The following is a 20,438-nucleotide window of genomic DNA, read 5'->3' as shown; positions in this document are numbered from 1 at the left end:
GATATGCTTCTATCCAGGATATTAATGAAGTGTTCTTGAATATTGATTTCTTTTCGACAAGCAGTTTAGAATGGTACAGGCGATCAAAGGCTTTCTCGAAATCTAAGAATATAATGTCTTTCTGGCTTTGCTTATCTAATGATGCGGCAAAATCCCGAACGGTTTCGAGCAATTGTGTTACCGTTGACAGGTTCTTGCGAAACCCAAGCTGTCTGGAATCGATCAGTTTGTTATTTACAAGAAACTTTGACATACGCTTGGAAATGACATGTTCTAGTGTCTTCACACATGTGCATAAAATGGAAATAGGCCGGTATATCGTACTATGTGATGGATTGTAGGATTTTGGAACGGGGAAAATTCTTCCATACTTCCAATCATTTGGAAGTTCCGATCGCCGTAAGGATTCTTTAATTATTATGGTTAAATATTTCGAGCACCATTCGGCTTACCTAATGAGGAAGGTATTAGGTATGCCGTATATTCCAGTGGGTTTTTTTCTGTCCACTTTCACAAGAAGCGAGAAAACGCCTTCCTCAATTATTGGTACGTCACCTATAGCAGGGCATTCGTGAGGTAGTGTAAAGTGTGGCTGATTGCCGTGATCTTTTGTGAACACTGAACAGAAGTAATCATTGAATGAACTCGCCATGGCAAATGGAGCCGTAACCGGGCTACCGTCAATACATAGATTCGATATCGTACTCTTTTGAAAGTTGTACTTGAAAAACACAACAGGAAATTTTCAGTCTGTCGTGTTTTGGGACGTTGTTTTTGTCGTTCTGTTGTCTGTAGTGCGACGTCTTGTAGTCAAAAGTTCTGTAGTTCCTGATCAATAGTTAATTAAAAATTGACAGAGACCTCTTTAGGGATATGCAAATTTATTAGTACAAGGAAAGAAAAATAGAAAGTAGAAAAACCCTTCCCGCCCGGGATTCGAACGCGGGACCTAAGCATCCCGAGCCCAGCATCGTACCACTGCACCACGCTGCACGCGTCATACACAGTATATTTTGGCTATGTTAACAGTAACAATCGCTGTCTACGTTGTTGCTTACATTTGAATTTAAAAGCCAAGATGAGCTTTCACTCCCCCGCGTCAACTGCCACATCTCTGGAAGAGCAAAAGTGTTGTTACTGTTATGTTATTGGGTGCTGGATCACTCCAGAAAGAGGCGGAAGCAACACGCAGAAGCACAAACACACATCAAACATGTATTGACGCATATAACATATAGAAAACGGCACACACATGCGACAGTTCCCCAAATTACCTCAGACGACATGCAGCTATTACATGTATCAGTCAATTACAATCGGCCTACAGTTCAGCTCGGAAGCGCGTGTCACTGTCGGAGACCTCGTGGAACCGATATCGGCCAGCGGGGTCGGACGAGAGTGTCGGCCGGCCGGGTCGGACAGCTGTGTCGGACGGCCGTGTCGGACGGCCTCGCGGGGCTCACATGGCTGTGCGCAACAGTCGATATAGGGAGCCTCCGCGTGCCCGGTTTCCCTCCGGCGGGGTATGCGCTCGGGAGCCCAGGGCCGCAGTCACCGGGTCGCGTCCATAGCTGGCGGGGTAGCTCTGTGGCCGCTCACCCGAACGCTCGATCGCCCCGGTTCAGAACCGCCAGCCCTCCAGGACCAGTAGCCCAGCGAAAGAACTGGGCGAGGCGGCCTCTCCGCGAGCGACAGCGTTGATTCGGTTGCGGCGTCGTGACGCGGGCGGCGATAGCTCCTATGAGCCGGACGCCCAGCGAGGAAGCTCTTTGCCGTCGAACGCCGAAAATCGCGCACTGCTCACGCCACGGGGCCACAGGCCACACTCTTATCGCGCCACGCTTTTTGAGGCGCCACTGCCGACGCTCTCAAATTGGTGTCGATGATGATGATGGCTCTCTTGCGGGCACTTGCAGAGTCGCTATCCTCTTCGTCACCGCACGGCGCACTGCCTTCATATGTTTATACTTTCCACTCCCGCGTACCATATATTATCACAGTTACCATCAACAGATACATCCTAGAGTGCGAGAACATCGATTTTGCTGTACGATATCCATATTGAATAAGAAATTCAGAAATAGACAACAGTTACCAGGGACACTGTTAGGGTTGTTACTGCGAATTTTTACAGTTGTCTCTCGCTCTGTACCCTTTTGAGCGCGCATATAATTCGTGTGTTCAATGCAAAATAGCTACAAAAACAATCGTGGATAAGTCTTCATTTTGACAGCATACTGGCTTCTCGCGCAGCGCTGTACCAGGTTAATGAGACCCGAGCGAGACACATTTTCACGAAACATTGGGAAATCAACTAATGTGTCAGTGTAAACGCACTCATGTAAGTCCACAAGCCTGTGTGCCACATCTTACCAAATAAAACAAAACGGATACGCACCCATTCCCGCAGATGGTATGATTTTGATCAGCGGCCGATTTTGAGGGTGCCGGTAGGGCGTTGCTGGTGCCGCATCGTCCCGGCAGAGTTATAACAATTGGCCACGTCGACTTTAATACCCATGTCGGTGTTATCAGCATTGCCGGCTTCAGAGAAGCACGCTTGAATAACGCGCAAGTGGAAACTACAGTGTGCACCAGCGATGCGAGATTGACATACAATTTTAAAGGGCCGTGACACAAAGCGCTTCTGCTGCGACTTCAGAACTCTTGGCCGTCGTGATGGAATGTTTCTGTTGCGACCTCAGAATCACTGTCGTAATGTCAGAGTCGTTGTCACGATAGAAAGCTGTTGTTCCGACTTGAAAACTCTTGTTGTCGCTACAGAACGTTTCTGTTGCGACTTCAGAACCCTTGGTTTTCGTGACAGAATGTTTCTGTTGCGACATCAGAATTTCTGTCGGTAAGTCAGGAATGTCTGCCCATTACAAAACCGTCAGGAACTTATGTCGTACAACAGAAATTGAACTTCTGTTATGACAATTGGGGGCCTGTTGCAATGATAGGCTTCTGACGTATAACACCATTTCTCTGTAGTACAACAGAAGTTGGACGCATTACTTCAGGAACACTTCTGTTGCGACAATCGGAGGCCTGTTGCCACAATAGGTTTCTGTATTATTTCAACAGATCTCTGTTGCACTACAAAAATTTGTCGGGTTACTTCAGGAACATTTCTGTTGGGACAACACGTAGCCTGTTGTGATGACAAATTTTTCTGTAATACTGCATTAACCTGTTCTAGAGCTTCAGCTTTCTGTTGTAACAACAGACATACGACAGTCTGTACTTCTGTTGTCACAACGAGAAATGTCTGTTGTACATTAGAAAAGTATGTCGCTCCATCAGGAATCTGTAGTTACGAAAGAAAAATCCTGTTGTTCAACAGAAATTTCTGTACTAAAGGCAAACTCTGTTGCCATTTTCAACTGGGCTCCCTCTTCATAAGCCTACTATACATAGCATCAGTCTTATATAGATCATGAAAAGATATTCGGGGAACCTAATGCGCGAAAAAATGTCGGCACTACACACTCGATAACACTCCAAATCTTCAAAACCTTATCAGCAGCAATTTACGAGGAGTGCTGCCACAACGGGCTTTTCTTGAAGATGTGAACTTTCCGTACAACAGGTACAGGGAAAAATGACCGGAAGGTTTTTGTTTTCAGTATTCACGCAAGGAATAAGGGAAAGCAAGTAGCAACAACACCTAGCTGTAGAGTAACACACAGATTTCCAGCATGTAAGAACGATCGGTACTCTTTCTTGCTTTTTTCGTTTGCTTTCCCGAGAATTGCATTGCGACGGCGGTGGCACCAGCGCCATCAATTTATTACAAGCGCGAAACACCCAAACCATGTATGAATGATCGAAGAAGGCGTCACTGTAGGTTAAATGAGGCATACAATTTCCAACTCCATAGCGTCTGGTGCAGTATTCGGCCACCCCCTCCCACATGGCTCACTCAATTACCCATTAACCCTCAGTCGTCAGCAGCTGCGGAGTATCTGACCTAGGCGGTGGTCAGACCTGTAACGCAGCAGAGGGTGCTAAGAATGTCGGGATGCAGACAGGCTGCCACTTGAAACTGACCCTTGCAACGTTAAGCACCCGAAGCCTCCGGAGTGAGGCTAGCTTAGGAGGACTCTGAGGAATTATCAAGCATTGTTTAGGATATTATCGGCTTTAGTGAGATTAGATGAATTGGTGAGGTTTAGACATTGCTAAATAACGGTCATGTCCTTTGCTATTGAGGTCTCCCTGATAAGAAGCCATACCGGGTAGGATTCCTAATCCATAAGGACATAGCGGGCAACATTGACGAATTGTATAGCATTACCGAGAGGCTAGCAGTAGTCGTAACCAACCTAATAAGAGGTATAGAGTTAAGGTAGCACAAGCCTACTCTTCCACATCCAGTCACGACGATGGGGAAGTAGATCAGTTTTATGAAGATGTTGAATTAGCGATGAGAACAGTGAAAACTCGGTATGCAGTAGTAATGGGCGACTTCAATGCAAAAGTGGGGTAAAAGCAGGCAGGTGAACAGGTTATCGGCAACTACGGTGTCGATTCTAGGAACGCTAGAGGAGACATGCTGGTAAGATTCGCAGAATGGAATAAGCTGAAAATAATGAATAGCTTTTTGTTGAAACTTAACAACAGAAAGTGGATGTCAAAAAGCCTTAATGGTAAAACAAGAAATAAAATTTATTGCGCGCTTTTCGCCAATCCCAGCATAGTGCAGGATGTAGAAGTGGTAGGTATGATAAAGTGCAGTGATGATAAGTTAGTGAGGGCTAGGATTCACCTCAATTTGAACAAAGAAATAGCAAAATTTGCCAAGAAAAAACCGGTCAACTTAGAAGCAGTAAGCGTAAAAGCAGACAAATTTAGGCTGGTACTTCCATACAAATATGCAGCCTTAGAACAAAGAGATGATGATGATTATGATGATTTTGATGACACAGAGGTACCGAATGGAATCGTAATGAGGCTGGCTTCAGAGACAGCAAATGAATTGGGCGGCAAGGCACAAAGGCCACAAGTACGCAAGCTCTCCCAAGTAAGAAAGGACCTAGTGAAGAAACAGCAACAAATGAAAGTCTCCAACTCAAGAGATAAGATAGAATTCGTAGAACTGTCAAAACTAATCAACAAAGCGAAAATATGGGATGCGAGAAATTTTAGCACGAGAAAGAGCGAAGAAGTCGTAAAAAAAAGACGCAGCCTTATATCACTGACGAAAAAACTTGGTATAAGGCAAACCAAGATGTATGCACTGAAAAATAAGCAGGCTAATATCATCAGCGACATCGAAGGCATAATAAAAGCAGCGGAAGAATTCCATACTGACCTGTACAGTGCGCAGAGGACTCAGGAGTACTCTATTCGAAACAATAATGAACAATATAATGAAACTCCTCCTATCATTAGGGATGAGGTCAGAAGGGCATTGAAGAGCATGAAATGGGGGAAAAGTGGCAGGAAAGGATGGAATGACAGTCGATTTATTCAAATGTTGAGGAGACATAATGCTAGGAAAACCGGCCGCTCTCGATACGACGTGTCTATCGACTGCAAGGGTCCCAGGAAACTGGAAGAATGCAAATATTATACTAATCCACAAAAAGGATGACGTTGCAGAAATGGAAAATTATAGGCCCATTTGCTGGCTCCTAGTATTATTTAAAATATTTGCCTAAATAATGTGGAATACAATAAGGGCAACACTGGGCATAAGTCAACCAAGGGCTGGCTTCAGGAAGGGATACTCTACAATAGATCACATCCATGTCATTAATCTGGATTACATGAAATCTGCAGAGTACAACGAGCCTCTCTATATTGCTTTCATATACTAAGAAAAAACATTTCGTTCAGTAGAGATACTAGCAGTCATAGTGGCATTGCGCAATCAAGATTTACGCACCACTTACGTAAATACCCTGGAAAATATATACAGACCTTCCAGAGCAACCTAAATTCTACGCAAGAAAAGTAGGAAGATACCTATAAAGAAAAGGGTCAGACAAGGAGACACAATATATACAATGCTATTCACTGTGTGCTTGGAAGAACTATTCAAATTACTAAACTGGGTAGGCTTATGCGTATGGATCGAAGACGAATACCTCAGCCACCTTCGGTTTGCCGATGACATTGTTCTATTCAGCAACACTGTCGACGAGTCAGAACAAATGAACCAAGACCTTAACAGGCAGAGCGTAAGAGTGGGGCTGAAGATTAATATGCAGAAGACAAAAATTTTCGACTAATAGCGGGGCAAAAAAGAAGAAGCAAAGAAGAAGAAGTAGAAGAAGAACCCGGCAAGGGAACAAGAGTTCAAGATCGCAAGTCAGCCTCTGGAGTCTGTGAAGGCGTATGTTTACTTAAGTCAACTAACTACAGGAAAGCCTGACCATGAGGACATTCACCGATGAATAAACATGGGTCGGATCGCATACGGTAGACATCGTGAGGTCCTAACTGGGAGCTTACCGTTATCATTGAAAAGGAAAGTATACAATCAATGCATTTTACCGGTGCTGACATATGGCGCATAGACTTGTAGTCTGACGAAGGAGCTTGGGAACAAGTTAAGGACCGCTCAGAGAGCGATGGAACGAAAATGCTCGGCATAACTTTAAGAGACAGAAAGAGAGCGGTTTGATCAGAGAGCAAACGGGCAAAGACGATATTCTAATAGACATAGAGAGAAAAAAAACGGTGCTGGTCAGGTCATGTTGTGCGCAGATTAGACAACTGTTGGACCATTAGGGTGACAGAATGGGTACCGAGAGAAGGCAGCCGCAGAAAAGGATGGCAGCAGGATAGGTGGTGCGACGAAATTAGGAAATTTGGGGGTGTTAGTTGGAATCGGTTGGCGTAGGAGAGGGTTATTGGAGATGACAGGGAGACGTCTTCGTACTGTAGCGGACATAAATAGGCTGATGATGATGATGTTAATGATGATGCCTGGGCATCCGAGGCGTCGAGTGGCAGCGTGCATGACACACGCAGGAGCACGTTGTCCCCGCATGTGACCGAAGTGAGCGCTCTTGCCGCCGTTTGTGGGCCCTCCTAGCTTCATTACGATCAACGTTTCGCAGGAGTTTCCCTGCTGCCATTCTCACAAATAAAAAGCGCAGGCAGGTGTGCATGGTGTCATGGGCGTGGAGCCTCGCCGAAAAACCCCGCACCGACATGTGCTGCCACGGCTACTATGTGCGGGGAAAAGCTGGCAAAAGATGGCAGGGTCTTCACAGCTATGTTACAAGTGGTTCCAGCAAACAAATGGGTCAAATCGGTAGTTTTAGAATACAGGTGTTGCTGTGCGCTAGTCTGTGCGATTGGAACAGAAGCGCGACTGGGCACATTTCGCCACTTGACGTTGAAAGCCTAACCAAAATGGAAAGCGTGCAGCTTATGCGCATGTTTATCGGATGTCGTGTTATAATGTGAAAAATCTGCTTTTATATTTGTATTTGTCGGCGAACGCGAAAAATCGCATGGTAAGCACATAAAAATGAATACTCCAATAAAACACGCCATGCACCTCAATGCACTGGCTTGCACAAGGAAATTTCTTTTGGATACTCATTCAACCTGCTCGCATTTATTCCCGTAGGCTAAACGCTAGAGCATCAGGCTACGGATGATCTGTTAGAATCCTTTTTCACTTATATACAGGGCGTTTCAGTGAACGCCATCAAAAATATTTTCATGTTGCCTGTGGCAGATATCACAATTATAGTTCATGAGCTGGTCTGCTCCAAGCGGAGGACAATACTTGCAAAATCGACTTACAATATCGACTAACCAACAATGATTCACTAATTAAGTTTCTAATTAATTACGTTATGACTCATATTCGATTGGGATCTCCATCATATTGGATATTGGATCATATTGGATACTGTGGCTCAAGGCGAATCCACTTGGAAAACATTTTCAAGATGCCACAAGTTGCTAGATGTAAATTCGGCAACCTTGTAGAGAAATGCATTGGCATTCCAGTTAATTTGTTTAAAAAAACGTCGTTTTATGCACTGAAGCGCAGAAGTACCTGAAACGCCAATGCTTTTCTCCGCAAAGTTCGAGAATATGTATTTCGAAACTATTGTCGTGCTGAGAATTCGTTCCGACTGTACCGACCTTGCGAAGTCCACTGCTAGAATTTGTAAATTGCAATGTGGGTCATGAGATACTTGGGTAAAAATTTCATTAGTGAGTTCTTCCTAATTGCTCGTTGTGCAAGTTGTGTTTAGCGTTTGGAGTAGACCGCCTCATAAACTAGAATTGAGCTATCTGCCAAAGGCAACCTTTCAAAAAATATGAAAGTGCTCGCTGAAACACCCTATATATCTGGGGCCAGCCCGCAATGAGAGGCTAGTGACAGCATGTACGCAAAAGAGGTGGTAAGTCGCTAAGGAACGGTGTGTCTTCCCCAATTCACGCATACAGGTGACAGCTGCTGTACCCCGTGTGTGTGCATTTCCTTTGTGGCGCAAGATGCGTGGTTTTTAGAGACGATGCACAACATACGTATAGGCTGCTTGTCTTTTTCATTCCATAAAGGTATCCCTATAACATGTACCTTCTAGTAAGGCAATTGGAAGTACTGCTTAAAAGGGGCAATATCCCAACGTAATATGTTTATACCTTCTGAAGAAGCAGCACATTTCAAAATATAGCAAGTACATATATAGGCCAACGACAGTATGTAAACCTTGTGCAAGACGAACATTTGCCACATTTAAATCAATATGTATATCTACAATGATCGCATGCTACATTTTCGCACATTCAACACATCATACTCTTCATAGGTAAGCACGGGATTATTGTGTAAGTGTCTTTACCAGATATCAGGTAGCACCATATGAACTGCAATAACAGCAGTATCATTTTTCGCTTAGTCTATTTTAGTGACTTCATTTTTTTACATCCGTTATATTCAACTTCTTTGCTTCTTATTGCGACAAGTGTACGCATTTAAATCTTGAACGAAGTCGTGAATGATCCGAATTCGTTTCTTGAAAGCCATATGTTTCCGAGATATTTTCCTTCACGTCTATCCATAGGTGAAGATTACCACCCCCATAAGTGCAGTTGTGTCGTATACAGCTTATATTGCAGCATCGGTACTTTCGAGTGCGTTAGAGATGCACACCTAGAAAAAATAAAAGAAATTGCATATCTGAGACAGAGTAATACATTCAGTTATTCTAACGCTGCATCATGCGCCAAACGATGCTCGCAGTTTCAGGATAACGCGGGAGGTGCCTGTAGACTCAACACACGCCGCTGGCACACGCTTTCCTCCACTTTGGTTCATAATTTCCAATTATTTGCGATTTCAATAATTAGTGCTGCTGCTTTCTCCGAGGATTCCAGTGGGTTCAGTGAATAATCACTGCTATAATTATGACCAGTAGTTAGAAGCAGCAAGGGCTCGGGGGGGGCAGGGCCTCAGTTCTATTTTTCTTTCCCTTTTCACGTACATACATACATACATACATACATACATACATACATACATACATACACACACACACATACATACATACATACATACATACATACATACATACATACATACATACATACATACATACATACATACATACATACATACATACATACATACATACATACATACATGCATGCATGCATGCGATAAGCTTAGCAGCTTTCCTTTCCTCCATCTCTAGCAAAGGAAGACGTCGCGCGTTACTTGTGGCTAAAAAATCGGGCCTCTCGTTACCCATTATCGTCGCTTCTACGTGACGTTCTCAACAACGGCAGCTTTTATGTGTTCAGGTAGCATACCAGGCATATTGGCCATCTGCCCGTTTAGCGATCACGTACTGGCTGACGCCAGTGTTGACATGATGCCGTACATCCACCGCCGTGGTGCTACGTGCTCTTAAAGTGGCAGACGTAGTGCATATACACAAATGCACGTGGAACTAGACAGGATGACAGTTGCCGCCATAGCTCAATTGGTGGAGCATCTCACGCGTACTGTGGAATATGATTGTGCAGGTAGCGCGAGTGGCAAGCTGTCTTCCTATTTCTGTTCGCTTACCCTTAGTGCTTCTTCAGTGCGGTCATAACTATAGTTAATTTCCCCAAGGCGTTTCTTGGCTGCGCCGTGTGCTGGCTTCGCAGAGCGATGCACATAGCCACTCGGCCGCCGCTGTAGCACAGTTGCTGTGGCGTTGCGCTCGTGAGCGTAACGTCGCCGGTTCGATATCGTTGGAAAAAGCCGCATTTAGATGACATTGCAAGGCAGCGAAGCTGTGTGGACTTTGATTTAGTTGCACGGTAAATAACTAAAGATGGTACAGAGTTATAACGGAGTTACCCACTATGGTGTGCCTCACAATCAGATTACAGTTCTTGCATGCAGTTGTTTTTATAATTTTTAAAGTTGATTTAACCATTTAACCATTACTAAGAACTTATGCGTCTCCAAACGATTCCTAGTTTTCAAGATACAAAGGCTGCTCGATGGCCCCATGGTTACTGCCTCTCTGGCCGGTCCGAATATTGCGTTTCAGCTTGGTGCAGATCACAGTGGCATTGGTGGACGAAGCATTGACTTTCTCCCACATTAAGAACCTTACCTTGTTTAGGTATGGCTGCTTCCAGATGAGAGTGTATTGCAGACAGCACAATATATAGCGGCGTATGAGAGTGTTAAACCTTACGCTTCCCATTGCTTGCATTAGGCTTATCTGCTAGAACAATTCTGCCTCATCACCACGAAACTAGTAGCATTACTTCAAAAATCATTTAAAATACTTTGCACTGATCCCACTGCAACGTCGCTTCAGATTTGAGCATAAACATAGAGAAACAAAGCAGAGCAAGAAGAAAAAGTTGTTTTATTTATTGGACAGTGTAGAGAGGTAGGCCGGGTAATGGAGAATCTGGCCTGCTATTCTACATAAGGGAAGTGGAAGAGGGGAAGAAAAAGGGTCACAATGGAGAATGATATTGGAGGGAATGGGGTGAAGGACACGTTGTATGAATGTTATCACAAGCGTGAGTTCAGGCCCGTACCGCCCAAGAAACGTGAAAGAGCACGCATTGTCCCTATAGTATGCTAACTCTGTGGCCATGCGCCTAGCAAGAGGTCCTCCGACAGTGGTCTATTGTATAAATGTCTCAAGGTAGCTGCCATTGTGAGCCTTTTGCGCACATACTCAGGGCACAGAAAGAGCCTATGGACTGTAGTCTCTACAACGCCACACACTGAACCGTCCGCGGAGTCTGTCCGTCCAATGATGTGCAAGTATTTACGCGTGAAGGCGATGCCTAATCGCATTCTGTGTATCAGGCATCTATGAAAGCGTGGAATTCCACGCAGAACCGAAAATTGCATATCGGTATCCAGCCTTTTAAGGAGGGCGTGACGAGTGCCTGGCTGGGCCCACTATCTTCTCTTCGCACTCCTCGATAATTCTGATAGGAGGCATGCGATGTGCGGTCTGAAGAATGGCACTACAGTTCGCAGGTCATTGCTGAGGGCGCGCCTTACTGCAGCATGGGCCATCTCATTACCATTGAGCCCACATTTTCCCGGCATCAACTGCAATACTATGCGGTGGTATTTTACTTGAGCTCATGAAAGTAGCTCGGTGATCTGCAGTCCCAAAACCTGATATGTGCTGTGGCGCAGGAAGCATTCCAAAATTTGCAGCGAGGGTTTTGAGTCCATGAAAATGCTCCACTTTTGAAGTATTTCGCCCCAGATGTGGCGAATCCCTTCCCCCATATTTTCAAGCTCTGCAGCGCTTGATGTGGAATTATGTTCTAGAATGAAACATCGAGTTATCTGCTGGGCTGGTATCACCACAGCTGCTGTCGATGCCTTTGGTGAAGTGGAGCCGTCTTTATATACATGAGCATATGTATTGTATTCTGGCCATATGTTTGCCAGAGCAAGTATATGTAGTCCGCTAACGCGAACCTAGTTCTCTAGTATGCCGGGGACATGCACGCATACGGAAGGTTGAACCATCACCCATGGTGGTTTGACGGGGTGATATGGAAGGGCATAGACTGATGTTATGAGGGGTAGGGGATAGTGGAGTGCACTTATGAAACTGCTGTCCGGCCGCTGAAGTAGAACCGACGTTAATAGATGACAGTTGTTTCATGTTATTGAGCATAAATATACACGAAGTTCTTCGTGGGACAGGTGTACTGATAATGGGCATACGCGGGCTTCCTCAGTTGTGCCTTTGGCAAGCCGATGCATATATTGAGTGCCTGCGCTTGAAAGCTCTCTAATGTCCGCAAGCAGGAAATGCTCCAGTTTCAGAGTATCAGGAGGCTGTATCGAATGTGCCGTCTACGAGGATGAAAATTATAGTTTTTGCCACGAATTCTTACGATCACCTGAGGCGGCTTGAGACAGTACTAGAGGTGATGAATTTATCCGGACTCTCCCTGGAGCCAAAAATGCGCCGTTTTGCCTACGAACAACTTCTGTTCCGAAGCGACGTCATCAGCAAATCTAGAGTCCGTCGCAACCCACAGAAGACAGCTGCATCGCTAAGTTCCCGCGGCCCATCGACACGATGACAGTGTGCTGATTCCTTGGCTTGTGTGCCTAATACAGGAGTTTTGAAAAAGGCTTTTCGAGATTGCGGGACCCATCTCACAAATCCCACGTCGACATTAATTGGGAAACACGGGAGCACGATGCACTTAAAGATCTAAATCGATGGCTTCACTCGCCAGTGTTGCTTTCACACTGCAATGAAGTCACCGAGATGGAAATCCAAGCCGATTCAAGTAGCCTAAGACTCAGCGCCGTGCTATTTCGGGAATGTTACAGCTGTAAGGGTTATAGCATGCGCAGATCAGTCACTGTCCAAAGCGAAAGCGAGTTATTCTACGACGGAAAAAGGGTGCCGTGCGATAATTTGCGCTACGGCGAAATTTCAGCCTTACGTATACGGCAGCTATATGTAGCAATGACCGAAGATGACTTTGCCGAGAAATAGCTAGCGCACCCAGAGCAAAGAAGGCTTGCTAAGTATTTCGAAGTGAATCTGCCTTTGTCCCGAGAGTATTTAGGTGCGAATCGCGGTTGTTTTAATTGGGAAACGACGTACTGGTGAAGAATTTTTACCAAGCCCGTGCCAACTACCTCCTCGATGTGTCCTCAACACTCCGGTGAAACGTCCTGCCCGCCATGCATAACGATCATAGAGTTGCGCACTTCTTGTTTTCCCGACTGGTCGCAAGAATACAAGAGGAGTATTATTGGTCGCGCGTCACAGCTGACTTCGCCCGTTACGTCAAATATGTCATGATTGCCAGCGAAGCAAGGCACCACGGACAAGGTCAGCCTGATTACAACAGCTGATTCAGCCCCCTTGCCATCCATTTCGGAAGATCGTGATCGATTTGCTTGGAACCCTTCCGACGCCAACATTCGTAAATAAGTGAGTCGTCCTGTAAACGGACTGCCTTAGTCGCTTCACTGAAACGAAAGCACTGGCGAAAGGCAGTGTAGGCGATGTGACGACATTCTTCGTCTAGAATATGCTGTTGTGATATAGTGCTCCAGTGTCACTAGTGTCTTGACGCAAGTCCCGAAACTACCTGTTTTTTGGGTGAAGCTGTGCTCAGTAAAGGAAGTATCACCACACACAGTGGTTCCAGCGGCCTGACTCACCGATCGCTGAAATCTGATCTGCGGGTCAAGCGCGCCGGCTTTTATGCTTGGCTCGTTGAAGATCCCAGCGTAATCGCTGGTGCTGGCGTGTCTTTCATAACCTTCTGCATTATCCGTGTCGCGTTTACAATCTCATAAAAGAAGGTTCCGTGACACTAGGCCATGGTTAGAACCATCGATATTGTTTGAGGCGCTTCAGACAAATAATTGAGCGCCTTGCGGTGGGCAATAACGTTTAACATCTGTTCCTGGTGAAATATGCTCACCAGGAAACATGATTAGTACACCGGCAATGTACCTCATTTAAAGAGACTTCCTCCGATTTCAAGTACGGAATGGAAAGCAAAAAAAAAAAGGCTGTAATAATAAACAACCGTACCAGGGCAACTCATAAATAAGGCCCTAGATCTCTTTAGCTTGTGCAGACGATTAGAGGAACTAAGGTTGCGCAAGAAGCCCCTGGTATTTCCTAATGCCGTCCAGCACAAAATCTTAGTCCACTGCGCCAATACCCAGAAAGACCTTGCATGTGCGGAAATATTGTCGAATCAACTTTTCACTGAGTCTTCATCAGCACACAATGGTCCAAACAAAAACATGAGTTATCAGACTGCTACTCGACATACATTCATGGAAGGTTGTAAGCTCGGTGGCCTTAGAGCCTTTCCGAATTGTTGGTGCGCAACTGGGTGAGCTCGCCGGCGTCTTAAGCGTGCTCGAGTTAGGCGGTGGCGTTAAGGCGTCTTCTTCGGTGAGGTGCCGTTCACTTAAAGTATCTTAGCAGTTCTTCTGTCAGCCATGAAGTTAAATGATGCAATGTATACGTTGTAAGCGAACCATTTCACTGCTTCTGTCGCTTCTACGAGCACTCTTAAAATTAAACATATGTGAATACATGAATAACTTCACTTTATATACCAATTCCTTGCTATCGTTGTTCATAGCTCTTGTGCGTAGCTTTGCAACCGTGATCGACATTTAAAATGTCATCGTCCAAGCACTCCGTACAGATGCTCAACTAGCGAAGCGGAAACGTACGGTCCCGGAGTTATTCAATGGCTTAATCACGACGGTTACATTAACGACGGCTTGGTAGCGTGCCGGTTCCTCGCTGTTCTCTTGGTCCTTACACTCTGCTTCGCATCCTCGTTCTTGTGGCCAGGCTACAGCATCGACACGGCGTAGACGAGCTTTTGCCCCGTTCTGCTCGTCACGTTGCTGATAGAAAGCAGCCTGGTCCTCAGTAGTACGTATGACACACAGCTTACCAATTTCGGAGCCGCTGAGAAACTTTTGCACGCGCTTAACTGCGACGGAGAGCACTGTCGTCAATACTGACCGAGCCGGTCGCGCGCCTCTCTGTCTTTTTTTTTGTGTGCTTCCGCAAGCGGTTGCACCGGAGGAGTTTTCGGCGTGCAGGCGCCAGACGGGCTCACGGATGGACGGATGAATCGGCTAGGCATATACATCTTCCCTGAAAAGCAGGAAGACGCGAGATGATACTACTATGTCTGCCTTAATTGTTGTCGGTGGTGTTTATAGAACGTTATCCAACTCCCTACAACTCACAGATAAAATATTTTTTTACAGTATGAGCATTAGCTTCAAATTGTGGCAGTGACGATGGGAATTATTGTTTGCCTAGGTATGAAAGTTTATCGGGAGCTAGGGAACCAAAAGTAAAAATGAAAGTCGCAGAAATTAGTCATAGCACCATTCCACACATAGCCAAGTGTTTCCTTATATGAATCAAGCTGTGCAGCACTGTGCGCATGTGTGCAAAGGGACATAAAGTTCTACTAGTGAAAGCGTAGTGGCAGTATGACATCGCCTGGCATTCCATTCCTGAGCGAGATGACAACGTATCTTACGCTTTGAAAGCTTCTTGGTGATAATATTTGGTGGAATAATAATTGGAGGCCGTGATATGATCCCCGATTCAGCAAAAGGCGTTTATATGTCTCCTCACTGCCTGAAATGGCTTCTCTTCATAAAGGAGCCAACTCCCACTAGTACTGGACTGGCACTAAATACGCTACAAATTCCACTACTATGCAGGACTCTGCCTATTGCGGCAGTGCAAGCGATTAGTGGCTTTGAATAAATGCTGCTGGAGAGTGCCCAATTTACAAATCCTGTCATTTCCACAGAAAACGAGGAAAAACGAACGTCGTCGTATACCACACCGACAACTGTTACGCCAGGCCATGGCGATGCATCTCGCTACCCACGAGTGACCATAAGTGGGCACTATTATACAAATACAAAGCATTGGATGAAACGATCGAGGCCGTCGCGCTCGGCATTTCGGCGTCTCTTTACGCACTCCCAGTTGTTGTCTCAGCAAAACAATCTGGATCTGCACGCCTGTGCGTCGACTACCGGGTGTTGAATGCCATGAGGCTAAGAGACTGTTATCCGTTGCGATTGAGTGGATACTCAATAGACTATTTACGCCCTATCAGACGCTACGTTTTGAATGCTGCGGACTGCAGTCACGGTTATTTTCCAAAAAAATCACAGCCACTTTGTTGAAGAAGGATAGTGGAACGCGAAGCTTTCCCACAATACAAACAGAATAAAAGTCCAACGCCAACGACCACGCAACGGGCACAGCATTCCGTTGCCGAGAAACAGGATTGGCTTCACGGGCACGATGGCGCTCACACTTACGTTCGCGTATGGCAGCCACTTCTGCTGTTCCCTGCACCTGCAGCCTACCCATGGTGACGGCCGGGAAGGCATTGTGTAACATGCTTAATGCAATGCAGAGATATACAGTTCGTCTGAGTAGCGTGGCGTTCAACTATATTTCTTGAAGAAAGGATCGTTGATGTTTTTTTTTTCAGATCTTAAGACAAGCTCGTGTTAACGCGGACATGCTGTCTCCGATGAGCAGGGAAGCTCACTTATTCAGGACTGGGTTGGTCCCATGTCCAGAAGATGCAACTTGCACTTCCAGCGAACATTGTTTACATGCGCTACCCTTGCTGAGCTCTTCGTTTCACGCCGTTATCAGGCACTGACAGGGTGGCGAGACGACGCTGGTGCAGTGCTGCAAAAGTAAACTATAGTGTCCTAGATAGATGTGTAAGTAGGCAATCCTGTAGTGCGGTTTTTTTTTGCGCTCGCGGACGAATCAGTGAGACATACAAAGCGTCGCTTTAAGATAAGTACATTGAGACAACGCAACCAACCTTGCAATCACGTACCACCGCGTTTGTTTCAATTTGTGCGCCTAAAATTGGGTCCAAAACTTAGCCAATTCACTATTTTAGGTGAGGCTAAAAAAAACTTCATTCTTTGAAATTTGCACGATGTCACTGTCATTTTGCGTTAGTATGACGAAAAAATTCAATATATGATAAATGCTCTACGGCACAGCCCTGACATTCGTATGGCATTTTCGTTACGGAATACAGAACTATCGACGCGAATGTTGACGTCCTTTGTTTCATGCCAGAAAATGGCATTCTTTGCTCAAGTTCAGATTTTCTGCGCGCTATCCGAAAGTATGCAGCTCATGGGGATGTCAAGAGCCTCCAGTACATTCTTGATATGCTGACGTTTTACCGCCAGCTTATCCCGAAGTGCCTGGGAATATTGCAGCCGTTGAATCAGCTGCCAATGAACGAAACAAAATGCTGTTGGCAAAAGAGCAACAAAACTCGTAGCGGTCATTGCTTGAGCGATAGCGCGAAATACATGTTAGCAGGGACCAGATCTCATCAAAGCGTTTACTGTGCAGACGTAAGCAGCCTAATTCAAGGTGTGGTACTACTGTAGGAAAACGAAGATGCATTAATACCGGTTTCCTTCTAAAGCCACATGCGTAGCGCTGCTGATAAACACTGCAGTATTACGAAGCTTGCATGCCTGACAATCATTTTAGCACAATAAAATGTTTACAATGTTTATAGATAGAACTATATTTGCCATTCATACCTACCCAGGGAAAGAGAGAGAAGGAAGCAATTATTTCAGGCATCGAGATCGTTGCTCTTAAGTTACAGTGGGTGGTGGCATCATTCCAGGACTCCGCTTGCCATGGCCGCTCGAAAAACTTGCTGAAGAGGCGCCTCTCGTGCCACCAGAGTATCGCCGGTCAGCTGTACTTCCCATCGCTTAAGTGACGTGCTAGGCATCTTGAAGTGTGGTTTGCACAAGCACCTGGACAAGATGTGCAAGAGCGTTGGGCGTGCGTCGCCCCAGCAGGGGCAGACTCCGCGGTAGGTGAGTGGGTATCATCATCATCATCATCATCATCATCATAAGCCTGGTTACGCCCACTGCAGGGAAAAGGCCTCTCCCATACTTCTCCAACAACCCCGGTCATGTACTAATTGTGGCCATGCCGTGCCTGCAAGCTTCTTAATCTCATCCACCCACCTAACTTTCTGCCGCCCCCTGCTACGCTTCCCTTCCCTTGGGATCCAGTGCGTAACCCTTAATGACCAACGGTTATCTTCCCTACTCATTACATGTCCTGCCCATGCCCATTTCTTTTTCTTGATTTCAACTAAGATGTCATTAATTCGCGTTTGTTCCCTCACCCAATCTGTTTTCTTCTTATCCCTTAACCTTACACCTATCATTCTTCTTTCCATAGCTCGTTGCGTCGTCCTCAATTTGAGTAGAACCCTTTTTGTAAGCCTCCAGGTTTCTGCCCTGTAGGTGAGTACTGGTAAGACACAGCTATTATATACTTTTCTCTTGAGGGATAATGGCAACCTGCTGTTCATGATCTGAGAATGCCTGCCAAACGCACCCCAGCCCATTCTTATTCTTCTGATTATTTCCGCCTCATGATCCGGATCCGCCGTCACTACCTCCCCTAAGTAGATGTATTCCCTTACGACTTCCAGTGCCTCGCTGCCAATTGTAAATTGCTGTTCTCTTCCGAGACTGTTAAGCATTACTTTAGTTTTCTGCAGATTAATTTTTAGACCCACTCTTCTGCTTTGCCTCTCCAGGTCAGTGAGCATGCATTGCAATTGGTCCCCTGAGTTACTAAGCAAGGCAATATCATCAGCGAATCGCAAGTTACTAAGGTATTCTCCATTAACTTTTATCCCCAATTCTTCCCAATCCAGGTCTCTGAATACCTCCTGTAAACACGCTGTGAATAGCATTGGAGATATCGTATCTCCCTGCCTGACGCCTTTCTTTATTGGGATTTTGTTGCTTGATTTATGGAGGACTACGGTGGCTGTGGAGCCGCTATAGATATCTTTAAGTATTTTTACATACGGCTCGTCTACACCCTGATTCCGTAATGCCTCCATGACTGTTGAGGTTTCGACAGAATCAAACGCTTTCTCGTAATCAATGAAAGCTTTATATAAGGATTGGTTATATTCCGCACATTCCTCTATCACCTGACTGATAGTGTGCATATGATCTATTGCTGAGTAGCCTTCACGGAATCCTGCCTGGTCCTTTGCTTGACAGAAGTCTAAGGTGCTCCTGATTCTATTTGCGATTACCTTAGTAAATAGTTTGTAGGCAACGGACAGTAAGCTGATCGGTCTATAATTTTTCAAGTCTTTGGCGTCCCCTTTCTTATGGATTAGGATTATGTTAGCGTTTTTCCAAGATTCCGGTACGCTCGAGGCCATGGGGCATTGCGTATACAGGGTGGCCAGTTTCTGTAGAACAATCTGTCCACCATCCTTCAACAAATCTGCTGTTAGCTGATCCTCCCCAGCTGCCTTCCCCCTTTGCATATCTCCCAAGGCTTTCTTTACTTCTTCCGGCGTTACTTTGGGGATTTCGAATTTGTCTAGACTATTTTCTCTTCCCTTATCGTCGTGGGTGCCAATGGTACTGTATAAATCATTATAGAACTCCTCAGCCACGTGAACTTTCTCATCCATATTAGTAATGATATTGCCGGCTTTGTCTCTTAACGCATACATCTGAGTCTTGCCAATTCCTAGTTTCTTCTTCACTGTTTTTAGGCTTCCTCCGTTCCTGGGAGATGTTCAATTCTATCCATATTATACTTCCTTATATCAGCTGTCTCACGCTTCTTGATTAACTTCGAAAGTTCTGCCAGTTCTATTCTAGCTTTAGGGTTAGATACTCTCATACATTGGCGTTTCTTGATCAGATCTTTCGTCTCCTGCCATAGTTTGCTGGTATCCTGCCTAACGGAGTTACCACCGACTTCCGTTGCACACTCCTTAATGATGCCCACAAGATTGTCGTTCATTGCTTCAACACTAAGGTCCTTTTCCTGAGTTAAGGCCGAATACCTGTTCTGTAGCTTGATCTGGAATTCCTCTATTTTCCCTCTTACCGCTAACTCGTTAATCGGTTTCTTATGTACCAGTTTCTTCCGTTCCCTCCTCAGGTCTAGGCTAATTCGAGTTCTTACCATCCTGTGGTCACTGCAGCGCACCTTGCCGAGCCCGTCCACATCTTGTATGATGCCAGGGTTAGCGCAGAGCATGAAGTCTATTTCATTTCTAGTCTCGCCATCCGGGCTCCTCCACGTCCACTTTCAGCTATCCCGCTTGCGGAAAAAGGTATTCATTATCCTCATATTATTCTGTTCCGCAAACTCTACTAATAACTCTCCCCTTCTATTCCTAGTGCATATGCCATATTCCCCCACTGCCTTGTCTCCAGCCTGCTTCTTGCCTACCTTGGCATTAAAGTCGCCCATTATTATAGTGCATTTAGTTTTCACTCTACCCATCGCCATTTCCACGTCTTCATAGAAGCTTTCGACTTCCTGGTCATCATGGCTGGATGTAGGGGCGTAGACCTG

At 45.5% G+C, this 20,438-nt stretch overlaps 1 protein-coding gene across 1 annotated transcript in view; it reads right to left on the bottom strand.

The window, feature by feature from the left end:
* Positions 1–9,034: 9,034 nt before the first annotated feature.
* The window catches only part of LOC139050526 (uncharacterized), a 265,834-nt gene continuing 254,430 nt past the window's right edge, over positions 9,035–20,438 (bottom strand). The window contains exon 9 of the transcript XR_011508920.1: positions 9,035–9,136. The gene's annotated coding sequence lies outside the window, so the exon portion shown is untranslated. The remainder of the gene's footprint in view (positions 9,137–20,438) is intronic.

The sequence above is a fragment of the Dermacentor albipictus genome, chromosome 10 (genome assembly GCF_038994185.2).
Source record: "Dermacentor albipictus isolate Rhodes 1998 colony chromosome 10, USDA_Dalb.pri_finalv2, whole genome shotgun sequence".
Lineage (NCBI taxonomy): Eukaryota > Metazoa > Arthropoda > Arachnida > Ixodida > Ixodidae > Dermacentor > Dermacentor albipictus.
Note: the sequence above shows the minus strand (reverse complement) of the source record. Positions and strands in the feature narration are given on the sequence as shown.